The sequence below is a fragment of the Chamaea fasciata genome, unplaced genomic scaffold (assembly GCF_029207755.1).
Source record: "Chamaea fasciata isolate MVZ Bird 193981 ecotype frontalis unplaced genomic scaffold, bChaFas1.0.hap1 SCAF_1, whole genome shotgun sequence".
NCBI classification, from domain to species: domain Eukaryota; kingdom Metazoa; phylum Chordata; class Aves; order Passeriformes; family Sylviidae; genus Chamaea; species Chamaea fasciata.
In genome coordinates this window covers 139,990,010-140,002,014 of record NW_027094086.1, presented here as the reverse complement: position 1 = coordinate 140,002,014, position 12,005 = coordinate 139,990,010, and the positions used below count along the sequence as shown (strand labels likewise).

The 12,005-nt window shown below is 39.4% G+C and overlaps 1 protein-coding gene across 14 annotated transcripts in view; it reads left to right on the top strand.

The window, feature by feature from the left end:
* PARD3 (par-3 family cell polarity regulator) overlaps window positions 1–12,005 on the top strand; it is a 445,231-nt gene that overhangs the window by 136,870 nt on the left and 296,356 nt on the right. The window lies entirely within an intron of this gene.

Below are 12,005 nucleotides of genomic sequence, written 5' to 3'. Positions count from 1 at the left end.
CAACCAGGGACTGGCCTGGTATGAGGTGTCAGCTGCTTTTATAACCTTAATTTTTCCAGGAGAGAAAAGAAGAGAAATATGGGCTAGATGAGCCCCGAGGAGATGGGGAAACATTAGGGGACCTACAAAATGGAAGGGATCTGTTTTGAGATTTTCGTTGCAGTCCTTGTCCACAAGTTGAAGCTGATGGGTTTTGGCAATGCTTGTGTCTCTTTCCCTAGGCTGCACTACACTTTTATTGCGTGTTGAAAAATGCATTTTATGGATATGGGGTGAGTCAAGGTAAAATGTAAGAATGATTGTCTGGTCCCAAGTTTGGTAGCTTGAAATGATTGTGCATACAAACGTAATTTCTCTTTTGGGTATTTCTTTTGAATACAAGTTCTTTGTATTCATCCAGGTGATGTAGTTGCATTGGTCCCAGTTCCACAGTGATTTATGGAATTAATTTTCAAAATTAGTCCTTAAAGTAAGTCTGGAGTCCTTCAAGCTTTCACACAGAGTGATTTAGGAGTATAATTCTGTCAAAAGTCTCTATTTATGTTCCTGTTTCTTTGTTTGTAATGCACTACATCCCTGTGTAAAGAAGGAGCACTTCAAGGCGGAGGCTTCTGCAACAAGTAATCAAGAATCACAGACTGATGCAAAATTACTGTTAGAGTGCTTTACCGGTCATTCCTGCATTTCAAAGAAAGCAAAGCACTTGACTATCAGCGAATATGTTTTTGAGATAGATGTGATGATATTAACCTGCTAGTTTCCTTCTGAGGTTCTCCCTTCTTACTCTCTTATTTCTTCCTGCTGCTTTTTTTTTCCCTGTTTGTGTTCATAAGGACTTAAGAGGACAGATTTAAAAAGTTGCCAGATGGCTTTTAAAAGCAGCGTTTCTGAAATACCTGGGCATTTGATTTCTAGCAATTTTATGGGGAGAAAATACATGGGATGCCCTTCCACAACCTTATCTGCCAAAATATTGTTGAAAAAGTGACTCCAGATAATTTTGAAAATGATTTTGGCATTGGGAGCCCAGATTTTAGTGAATGTCCATGGGGCTGTGCTGCTAAGTCATTAAACCTGGTATTTTGTGGGAAATAAACTAGTGTGTGGTAGATGGAAATCCACCTGGATGTGGATGAACCAGGCTTTTTGAAATGCATACAGAGCTCACTGTAATCTTCTTAGCTGTAGAAAACCTAAAGGTGTTTAGGAAGATTCTCTCCTTTTCTGGACTACCAAACGTTATCTAAGGAGTGTGTTTTGCTTAAGAGCAGAGCTCCGTGTTTGGCATGGGTTCGCATAATAACTGTGGTGAGTCAACATCCTATGTCTGGGGATTGCCACAGGATGGGACAACATTGTCTCCATGGATCTCCTGGCATGTGTCATTTACAGTCAACCCAGTGCTGTTGGAAGTGACCTTTTATTCTTAATTTTGTAAGGATAGCTCTAATGTGAGTTAAGTTGCAGTGTTTTCACTATTGTTACATGTTAAAATAATAAAAACTGTTAGTCACGAGGGAACAAGCAGTCATTTGCATTTAGGATATTTTAGAACCTTATTTAAAGAAGGGAGGCAAGAATTATTGTCTAATGTGCCGGTTATTTTTGTCATTATACACAAAATGAAGAATACTGTTATTGTTGTCTTAAATGTCAGAGTTAAATGATTCTCTCTGATTTTTTTTTTTTTAAATCTAGATAATGAAGTTAGTTAAAAAAAGCACCATAACCTCATTGTTTTTCAGACCTCTGAAAAGTTTGGGGGGTGGGGAGGAGATGTATTATACAAAAGGCAAAAGGCACAGAGTTTTACCTTTTGAACAGACCTTGACGTTTATTTAAAATAAGCCTAATTTAATCGGTATTGTATTGCACACTGAAGATAATTTAGGCTAGTGTCAAGGACAAGTGTTATCTATTCCTTTGTTGTAGTGAGGTATTGAAATAATGAGTGGAACAGAAGGGAATCAGAAAATGTTTGAAGTTTTTCATCTGTGTCTCTAGATGGGTATTTTTAATCACATTCTCCTGGCTTTTGCATGCAAATTACACTGAACAGCACACACTATATAAAATGAAGAGCTGTATTTTACAAAGTCTATTTTCTTGAAGTTTAATAAGCTTGCAAAGATTGTCCTGTGCTTTAACTAGCTAGTTACCTTTTTGTACCTCAGCTGAAATGAAAATCTTAGAATTTAATGCTGCTGTTTTGATCCTGTAGCAGAGGAATGGAAAGCCTGGTCTTTTTTTGGAGGTTTCTGAAACCATCTCTTTCTTGGTTCTCAATGGCTGCAGCTCTCAATGACAGATGAGACAACTGTTAAGATTTAATACATTTTTATTTCAGCAATATATCTTGCTGTGTGACACCAGCCCCTCTAATAACCCAGTGTCTGGATTACTTACTGCATAGCGTCACTGCTTAACTGCTGACCTCTGTGGCAGAAATAAAATACTGAACTCCTGTACGGTCTGTGCTTTTGACTTGGAAATCTGCAGACCTGCAGAGTCATCCCATACCGCAAGCTCAGCTGCATGAAGTACAGTCAGGGTATCCTTTTGAGCCTTGTCCTGTAAGAAGGCAGACTTTTGTAGTGAGCTCTAAAACTGTGAAATTGTTTGGAAAGTAATTCTGGCAGCATTGTCCTCAGTGTGGTTCACACGTACTCATTTGTGCTGAGGAATCAAGAATGGAGGAGATGAAACTGGCTTATTCACATGCTCAGATGTGCCCAACTAATTCCCAAGCACAGCACTCTCTCTTCTGAAACCATGTTTGCTTCATGCACCACTTTAAAGCCAGGATGGATATAATTTTTTCCAGTTTCTTTTCAAAATGAGCTAAGGAGATACCGTTGTAAATCACTCATTGTGGTAATTTTGCAAAGTATGTCCTTAGCCGTGAACAAGAGCACTGTTGGTACAAAAGGATTTTGGAAGAAATCTTTCCTGTATAAGTTGAGGATTTAAGAAAATAACAGAGCAGCATATACAGAAAAGTACTATATATGCTTTCAAAGGAGGAGCTGGTAAAGAAACAACCCATTAAAAAAATATCACGATAAAAACCTTCTGATTGAAAAGCTGTCCTATTTAGGCAGAGAAATTTTCTCCAACTGTTCTCATAGCCCAAACAAGCATGGATTTAAGCATTTTTTTCCACTTGTCATATGGAGGGCTTGTAACAATTGTGGAAAGCGAACTTCTCTCTAAGCATAATATCTTAATTTTTGCTGAGAGGCATAAAAGAAAAACAAAATTGTTTAAAAGAACTTGGGATGATGTTCTCTCTTCTTGCCCTCTTAACCATAGTTCTGCCTGTAGCTGGAAGCTGGGAAATGTCTTTACCCCGTCATCTTAACCAGGCCAGTTCTGCAGTGAGATGTGTCTGCAACATTTCTTGTGTTTGGTCTCCCATATCTGGCTCCATCCTCTGTGAGATCAGAGGGCGCTGCCCACCCTTGCAGCGGGGTTTGGCTTAGCAGCTGTGGGTACCAGTGCTGATGAATGCATTCACTGAGAGGCCTGGGGTCAGCAGCTACTTGCAAGAGCTTGTGTAGGGTTCCTTAGCACGGTTACAAGTTAACAGCAGAAATGCAGCATTCAGAAGCACGATTGAAAGTAAAAAACTGTGGCTTCCAGACTGTTCCTGGCCAGGTGAGCATGCCCTGCTGAAGAGAAACTCTCCCCCTGGCTCCTGTCCTTCTGCCTGTTCTGTCAGCTCCATGAAATTGGAATGTTTCTGTGTTTCTGGGTTGTCTGTCTGTAAGAGCTGACCAGTGTGGATGTCTTTGGAAGTGAGCTGCTCGTGAAGACCAAGATCCAGCCCCGGTGTTGGACTTGCTGTGTCCACGCAGTAGGTTTAGCCAGGTAAGCATGTTGGAAGGGCATTACGGGATAAATGTGTGTGCTCTGTCTGTCCTTGCGTCTGTCTGTCTGTCTGTCTGTACATGTGGGCTGGTGGTTCAGCTCTTGGACAGTGCGTTCATTATATGTTGAAGTGATGTGTGGTACAGTCAAGGGGTGAGGTCGTGGAGAACCAAATGCAGCCAACCAAGCAGGCAGCTTCAGTGTCAGTTACTGCTCATAATCCTTGTAATAATTTTAACTCTGTTCAGTTATTGTCTTATTTCTTTGTCTAAGCCTTAGCCTGATTTACACCATGGAGGTCAGGTCAAGCAATTCAGACAGAATATACGCAAATGACTTTTTCAGGGTGCCACAGTCATTCTTGCTTTTAGACTGTTTCTCAGCAGTAAGGGGGAGAAGAGAACAAAATCTTTTAAATCTAAGTAATATAAAATTAATATTTTAAATATTTTAACATTTTAAATATATTTAAAATGTTTTTAATAGCATGGGAACTTAGAGGATAGTACCTAAAACTGCATTTAATTCCTGCTGGGAGAGGATTAGATTGCAATTTAATATTGATTCTAGAATTTCTCAGATCAAAGTGCCATGGGAAATGAATAATCTAAAGCGATGTTTTAATAAAAAGCTTGTATATTTACTTCAGAATCATTTCTTAGATTTAAAGAATCATGAAAGCGGAAGATTTTAAAACTACCTGTAAAATTAAAGTATCCTTGAAATCAATAGGTGAGTTTTGATATTGCAGATATGATTTAACTTGGTGTGTTATGTTGAACTTTGAAAGCGAGGGGTGCTTACTTAGTCAGCAGATTTGGGAATGACTTTCACTGAGACCTGTGATGTATTTTCCAGCACTGGTTATTTTATCTCATGGGTTTTGAGGGGGTCGATTGTGTTCAGAGGTAAATGCAGAGTCCATGTGGGCTGGAATAACCCCTCTCAGCAGTTTGGGCTGGGAGGCTGCTCCCTGTAGGGACAGACCTGGTGGAGAACCCGATGAATGTGGGTCAGCAGTGCCCTTGTGGTAAAGATGACCAGCTCCCCCCTGGGCAATATGAGCAAGGCTGTAGCCAGCAGGCTCAGGGGAGTGATTAGGCTGGACCTGAGCTGCCAATGTGCACTCAAAGCCCAGAAAGCCTGCCACATCCTGGGCTGCATCCAAAGCCCTGTGGACAGCACGGCGAGGGAGGGGATTCTGCCCCTCTGTTCCATTTTGGTGAGATCTGTCTGCTGCAACCTGCTCTGGGATCCCAGCACAGGAAGGGCATTGACCTGTTGGAGTGACACCACCAAGGTGGTTAGAGGGATGATGGAGTACCTCTCCTATGAGCAAAGACTGAGAGAATTGGGATTGTACAGTCTGGAGAAGAGAAGGCTTCGGGGTGACCTAATCACAGCCTTCCAGCGCCTGAAGGGAACCCACAAGAAAGAGGGAGAAGGATTTTTTACAAGGACATGCAGTTACAGGCAGGGGAAAACGGATTCAGACTGAGAGTAGGTTTAGATTACATATTAGGAAAATATTCTTTACTTTGAGGGTGGTCAGGCACCCGGAGCAGGTTGCCCACAGAAGTTGTGAATGGCCCATCCCTGGGAGTGTTCAAGGCCAGGTTGGGTGGAGCTCTAGTGAAGGGTGCCCCTGCCAATGGCAGGGGAGTTGGGACTGGATGATCTTTTAAGGCCCCTTTTAAGCCAAATAATTCTGTGATTCTGTGATCATTTCTTTCTGCTTCTGGAATATTTTGGCTTTCTCAATCCAAGGAAGACATTCCAGTGACAGCCCAGCCAGAGGCCATCAGGGTGAATTAGTGTCCTGGAAGATGTCACAGGGCAAGGGGGACCTTTAGGGGTGCTCTGTGACCGTGTGGCTCCTTAAGGCACAACAGTCTTGATGTAGCTGCTCTCTGTCAGGGATGGTGAAGATGGAATTGGACTTTTCTCTGTGGTGCACAGGAGCAGTGTAGGGACAACAGACACGTTGTCACAAGGGAAGTTTCGACTGGATATAGGGAAAAGGACCAAGAGGGCCAAATGCTGAGAGAGAGGCGAGAGAGGTTGTGGACTGTCCATACTTCAGGTGATTAAAAAATGCAGCTGCATGTGGCTCTGTGCAGCCTCCTCTCACTGACCCTGGTTTGAACAAGGACTTGGACTAGTACATTTCCACAGATCTCTTCGAGTTCAGGTTATTCGATGATTCTGTACGAGCTTACACTTCTGTATAATCCACTGAAAATCGAATATAAAGTATGGATATGATGGTTGCATGTGACCCTTTAAATGTCCTTATTTTTCCAAAAGCTATAATGCAGTAAAGTTACTGTGGAAAGTTGTTTGGCTCCCTTCCAGCTACTTTACTTTGAGAAGTTTTATGAAAAGTTCTCGTTTCATGGCTGAAGTGATTAATTAGGACAGGTAATGATTTTCTTGAAATTATAGAGGTTTGTTGTTTGTGCTGCAGCTTATCCTAAATTGAAATGGTGCTTGCCCTTTTTTTCCTTTTAAAATACTGGGTGCTGTCTGGGTCTGTAGAGAGGATGATCAGGTTGCACATCACATCCAGCACAGAATGACTCTTAGATGCTGCTATTTTGCTAATTGATTTTTTTTTTTTTGTAATATCTGTGGGCAGTAGTGTATTATTGTGAAAATACCTATTCTGTATTTTCTCGTACTAGCTCATTGAAACAGTAGTTATATTTAAATGGGTTTTTAATGAGCCATGTAGAAAAGTGAAGCTCAAGGAATAATAAGAATTTGGGTCTGCCATGGGGCTATTAAAGTCAGTTCAGTGTTCAGAAAACCTATGAATTGATTTTGTATTTAGTTTCTTTCATTTCTAAATAATAATTGGCTACTCCCTTGCTAGAGATTTTCCTGAATTTATGTGGTTTTTTTTTCTCTTACACTCTTCTGTTCATTCACAAGCAACTTGTGTTTTGGGATGTTGTAGAGTCTGAGGTGCCATTAGCTGAAATTTGATTTACTGCTGGGCCTTATTAAACAACTGCGTCTTAGTTCTGCATTGTAACGTGGACTGAGACTGGTTTTGGGAATAAGTGGTTTTTGCCAACCCTCAAGACTTGCTAGAGAGCTATGCTTATGTTCTGTTGCAATCTCCCTCACTTGTGCTGGTTGCAGAGGATGGGTGTAGTCAGTTCTTTTGGTGCCTTGCTAGTTCACTGTACAGTCTTGCTTGAGACTGGAAGTGTTTTTTGCTGAAGAAAGGATGCCAGTGATGTTCGTGTTTAAATTTTTTTGCCCGCCTTCTCCATGTCCTCTTCCCAGGCACCTGCTGCACACGTCTGAAAGCGTAGGGCCATGCTGTGAGAGGGGTTGAAATCTCCCTTATCAGCGGCCCATGGCTGTCACAGGGAGTGCAGACAGAGACCTACACAGTGGGACTGCAGGACAGGGCTGGGCTTAACACCCTGGCATCAGACGTTAAAGGAAATGATTGAAGTAGCTACTTTAGGGAAAGATATTTTCACAAGGCTAATTTAGATTTTAGAGTCTCATTTGAACTATCAAAATCTATTTTCAAGGACCATTAGTGCCCTGCGGAAATGTTCAGTTATTAAGCGTAAACTGAGAACCAGAATCTTTGACAGCACTGGGGCCTCACCAGAGGTGTGTGGTTGAGCTGCTCCATCACTCGGAGCTATCTCAGGTCCATGCTCTCTGTTCTCCTGGAACCAGAAAAATGACATCTTGTGTGAAAAGCAGTTTTGCCCATGGATGGCCATCCTGCAGAAGTTCTGCAGCATAAATGCCAGATGACCATAGCAACTGTGAAAGGAAAGACCACATCTGGAAGTTGTATAGATCAGGAGGGGAAGTGCAGGGTTCAGACACTTCGGGTTGCTCAGCAGATAAACTACTGAACAATTGACCGTTGGACAGCCAGAACAAATTAGGAATGTTCTTGTATGAAATTATCTCCTTAAGTGTCCTTCTGGTGTGAAGAAATCAGCTGTTTAAAATGGCTTCTAATAATCTAAAAAGGTGAGTGATTTCAGTTTCACTCAGTGTTAAAAAGAATGGATAAGAAGTGTAGAGCCTCTGTGAAACCCAGAGGGTATGAAAACCAGAGGATCAGTTGCTGTCTTTCTAGCAGGAGAATGAAGCTGTAATCCTCACCGATATTAAAATAAATCTGAAATCATTGCTGGTGCCTATGTATGAGCCAGTATCAGGTTCATCAAAAAATATCACCAAAGATTTAGCAAATTTTGGACAAGTACTTAGGAGTTTGCAAAATTAAAGTGATCTTTTTGACAGTCTTATCATAGTGATGGAAAAATACAGCAGAAGTTTCTAGCTTTATGGATTCCTTTAAGGATTTCTGGTTTTGTGCTGAAGAGAGATGATCTGATCAGACCATTTGATAGTGATGAATTGGTTTATATGATAGTAGTGCTTAATGAAAATGTAAACAGCCATTGCTGGTGGAAATAGTTTTTTTAATCCAGTTAATTAGCATTCAAGTACTTAATCTAGTCTATTAATTAAGGCTGCATATGTGTTTACTAATTTTTAATTACTTTAGAATAGACGGAAATTGTAATAATTAATGTTGGAATGCAGACTGCTGCTGCTGTGTCAATATTAAAACAAATCAATCTTCTTGCCTTTTATTTATTTAAGTAAATATAACCTGGTTAGCATCATCTGTTGAGTCGCAGACAGAGCAATCGAGAAGCTCATCCTCTCTTTTAGAAAGAGCAACATGTTGGATTGTAATTAATTCAGTACAAACTGGTGTTATAGAGGGCTGAATGCAGTCATAGGCTGGAATGCCTTCCTCCTACTCCAGACTAAAAGGTTCCTCAGTAAAACTTTGTTTTGGTATCTCAGGCAGTGAAATAATTTCTTTAGAAGGCATTTGCTTGATGAAGCTAACATAACTAGCAAAAATAATGTTATGTTACTCTCCCTTTATTGTCTGTCTGCTATGGAAAGACGATCAGCCAAAAGAGAAGAGCATCAAGTCATTGGTGTTTAAACTGTACTCCTATATTTTTTTGTCTTCAGAGGATAAGGATGGCAGTAAAAAAATCCCTTACACCTCTTGAAATATACTAATGATCACAAGTATGCTTTTTACAGCTGGGATAATTGTTGAGTTTTACTGCAGTTTTGTATTTCTAAAAAGAGTAAAACTGTTGGTCAAACACTGAATGCTGTTGCTTTTTAAAATAATTGTATCTTTTGTTGATAATTCACACAAAATTGCTTGTATTTCTTGCTGTGGAGTTTAAAAAGTATTTTCATTTATGCAGTTGCCCATTTGAAAACTTACTCTAATTCTATTGCTGAAATGGGATTAGCCTTCCATAAATTCTAATCTGAACAAAGCTGCTGTCTTTATATCTGAACCTATTAATGAATATTTGCAACTCATTTTTTCTTGAAAAAGTTGTATTCATATACACTGGGGACCAAAATCTTACATCGTTCAAACTGATGACCCTTCCTGTGCTATCTTACCATGATAAATGATGATAATAAAACCTCTCACCTTTCTGTTGCTTTTGCCATATTATAATAACAAATGTAAGCATGCCAATCTAAATTAAGTTTTCAGATAGCAAGATGGTTTGTTTTTACTTGATTTTGTTTCCTATTTGCAGGTTTTTAGTTCAGTGATTGGAAAATGCAGATAGTCCTGTTGCCTCAGGTGATTAAAAGTACTAAAACTTATTGAACCATATTCTCACGTCTTTGATACATTCAAGTTGAGGTCCCATGGAGCATGGGGTGGATAAAATATATTATAATTATTTATTAACTGCCGTTGAAATGATATTTGGTCTTTGGTGTGGGTTTGTCTTTCACAAGGAAAAATAAAATTAAACCAAATTTAATTTGACCAGTACTCACTGAATTTTAGTGGAAGTTCTTTTAAAGAGCTGGCAGTGGTCTAATATTGAGCAGCTAAGCTATTTTCTTTATTAATGCATTACTGTGGTTTGTTCAGTCCTTCTGCTGTTCATTTCTGCATAAGAGTGGATATTATGATGAGTTTCTGAGGTCACTGCAGGTAATGAGATCTAAAACTGAAGGACGGACAACAGGAGGCACAGCTCATTTCAGGTATTGGAAATAATAGAGTGATTCTTAAAAGGTTAGGGTAGCTTCAGTCATTTATTTCTTATTAAAGAAGAAAAAGATCAACATGGAAGCAGTCTCCTGACAGTAAAGGTGATGTTTCCAGAAAAGATAGTCATCTTTGTTTTCTACTCTCGTTGTAAATCTGACATCTAAAGCCCAGCAAAATACCATAGGCTTACCACTGGCTGTAAGGCTGATAAAAGCTGGTCTAGTAATATGTGCTCCATTCTTTGCAAAATTAAAAACATCTCTGTGGCCTTTAAACATGAGTCATCAAGAGGCCTTTTGCCTGGCACACAGCAGTGTTTTTTGCTGTGGATTCTTGCAGTAAAGGATTCTTCATGACTCCAGTGACATGCTCCTGTGGTTCCTTCCACATTGCATAAGGTGTCTCTTATGGTTTTTTGTTTTGTTTCTTGTTCTTGCAAGGATGGTAGTCAAGGTGTGATTTCTGGGCCTCCAGCAGTACAATTCCTCTCCTTGAATAATCTCCTTTGATTAAAATAAAGTGTGACGAGGAAATCAGAGATAAATGCTTCGTATAATAATACAATGCAAGATGTTTTGGCTGTCCTTGTTTCCCATGAGCTCATAATCTGACAGAATGGCATACCAGGGTCTGGAAATCAAGATTCAAGAGTGTTTATTTACATTAAGTCTTCCAGTCCCAAAGACTTTCTAGCTCCTTATGAGGACTGAGCTGTTGTAGTCCAGATGGCTACTGTACCACTGTAGTTCTGTTTTACAATGAACTTCCTAACCTGTGTTCCTAATGCTAATTAGATTTGGAGAAGACTAACATGGCTTGTGTTTCTTCACACTGAAGAAAATGTTACAACTTGGTGTGCCTTTTAATGGAACTGAAGCCTTTTGAAGGTTTGATGCTGTCAAAACTGTGAATACCTGCAAAAAAATGATAAGATCAAAAGCTAAACTTGAAATAAGAAACATTCATTTTTAGATGTTCTGAAGTTATAGATGTAGACTGGATGGAATAGGCAAAAAGCTGGAGGCAACTTGGATTAGGAGATAACACATATAGAGATTCATATGCACATACCTTTTTGCATATATATAATATCTGTAAAATACTTGCAGCTGTAGGCATCGAGTAATATTTTTCAATCAGCCTCAAATGAACAGGATGTAATTGGGGGATTTATCTTGATACATGACTTGGAAAGGACAAAAAGATTTGATGTTTTATGCCAGGGTTCTTAAATGCTTTGTTTGTCTTTTGTTGGAATACCTTAAAGATCTCCACTTGGGGATTAATTTCAGTTGCTGGAGATTGGTAATTAGCTTGCTGTAAAAGAGTAAGAGAGTTATGAGTAAAGTTTTAGGAGCATATTTTTGTAAGCATTGATATTTCACATTGTGTTAGAAAATTAAATTTCCAATACTCTTGAGCTTCTGACATTTTGGTGTTGTCACGTCTCTTTTGTGTGTAGATTTCTCAAGCATAAAATAATGACTTTTATGGTAAAAATACGTTCCAGCTGTCTGCAGCTGCAGTCTGGTTTTCCTGCTGCTACCTACCTTTCAACTAGCACTGGAGAGAGCATGGATGTTTATCCATTACCAGTTTTTTCTTTCTGTTTTTTGCATGCCTGAGCCTAAATTTGCATTAGATATGGAATTATTGGCAGAAGTCTGCTACTCTCTGTAATTTCAAAATGACTGGTGAGAAAGAGTAAACGCCTGAGAGTACTTTCAAAAGCTGAATTCCCAAATGCTTTGCACTTGGACTTAGAGTTGCAGTTTTTAATTTTTTTATTGATGGTTATGTAAGTTAAATTTGAGTAAAGGGACTATTATTAAAATCTTTTGACTAAGATGATGTTGAATTTGCTTTTAACAAAAGGAGAAAATGACCTCTGGTGCCTTTTGGTTACATAAAGTTTTAGCTGTTGTGCTAACAAAATAAACAATTTGCAGAGACCAGCTTAGGTTTAAGTTGATTTGCTCCATTTACCCTACCAATTTGGACAGAAGAATGTAATGCTTTCTTGGAA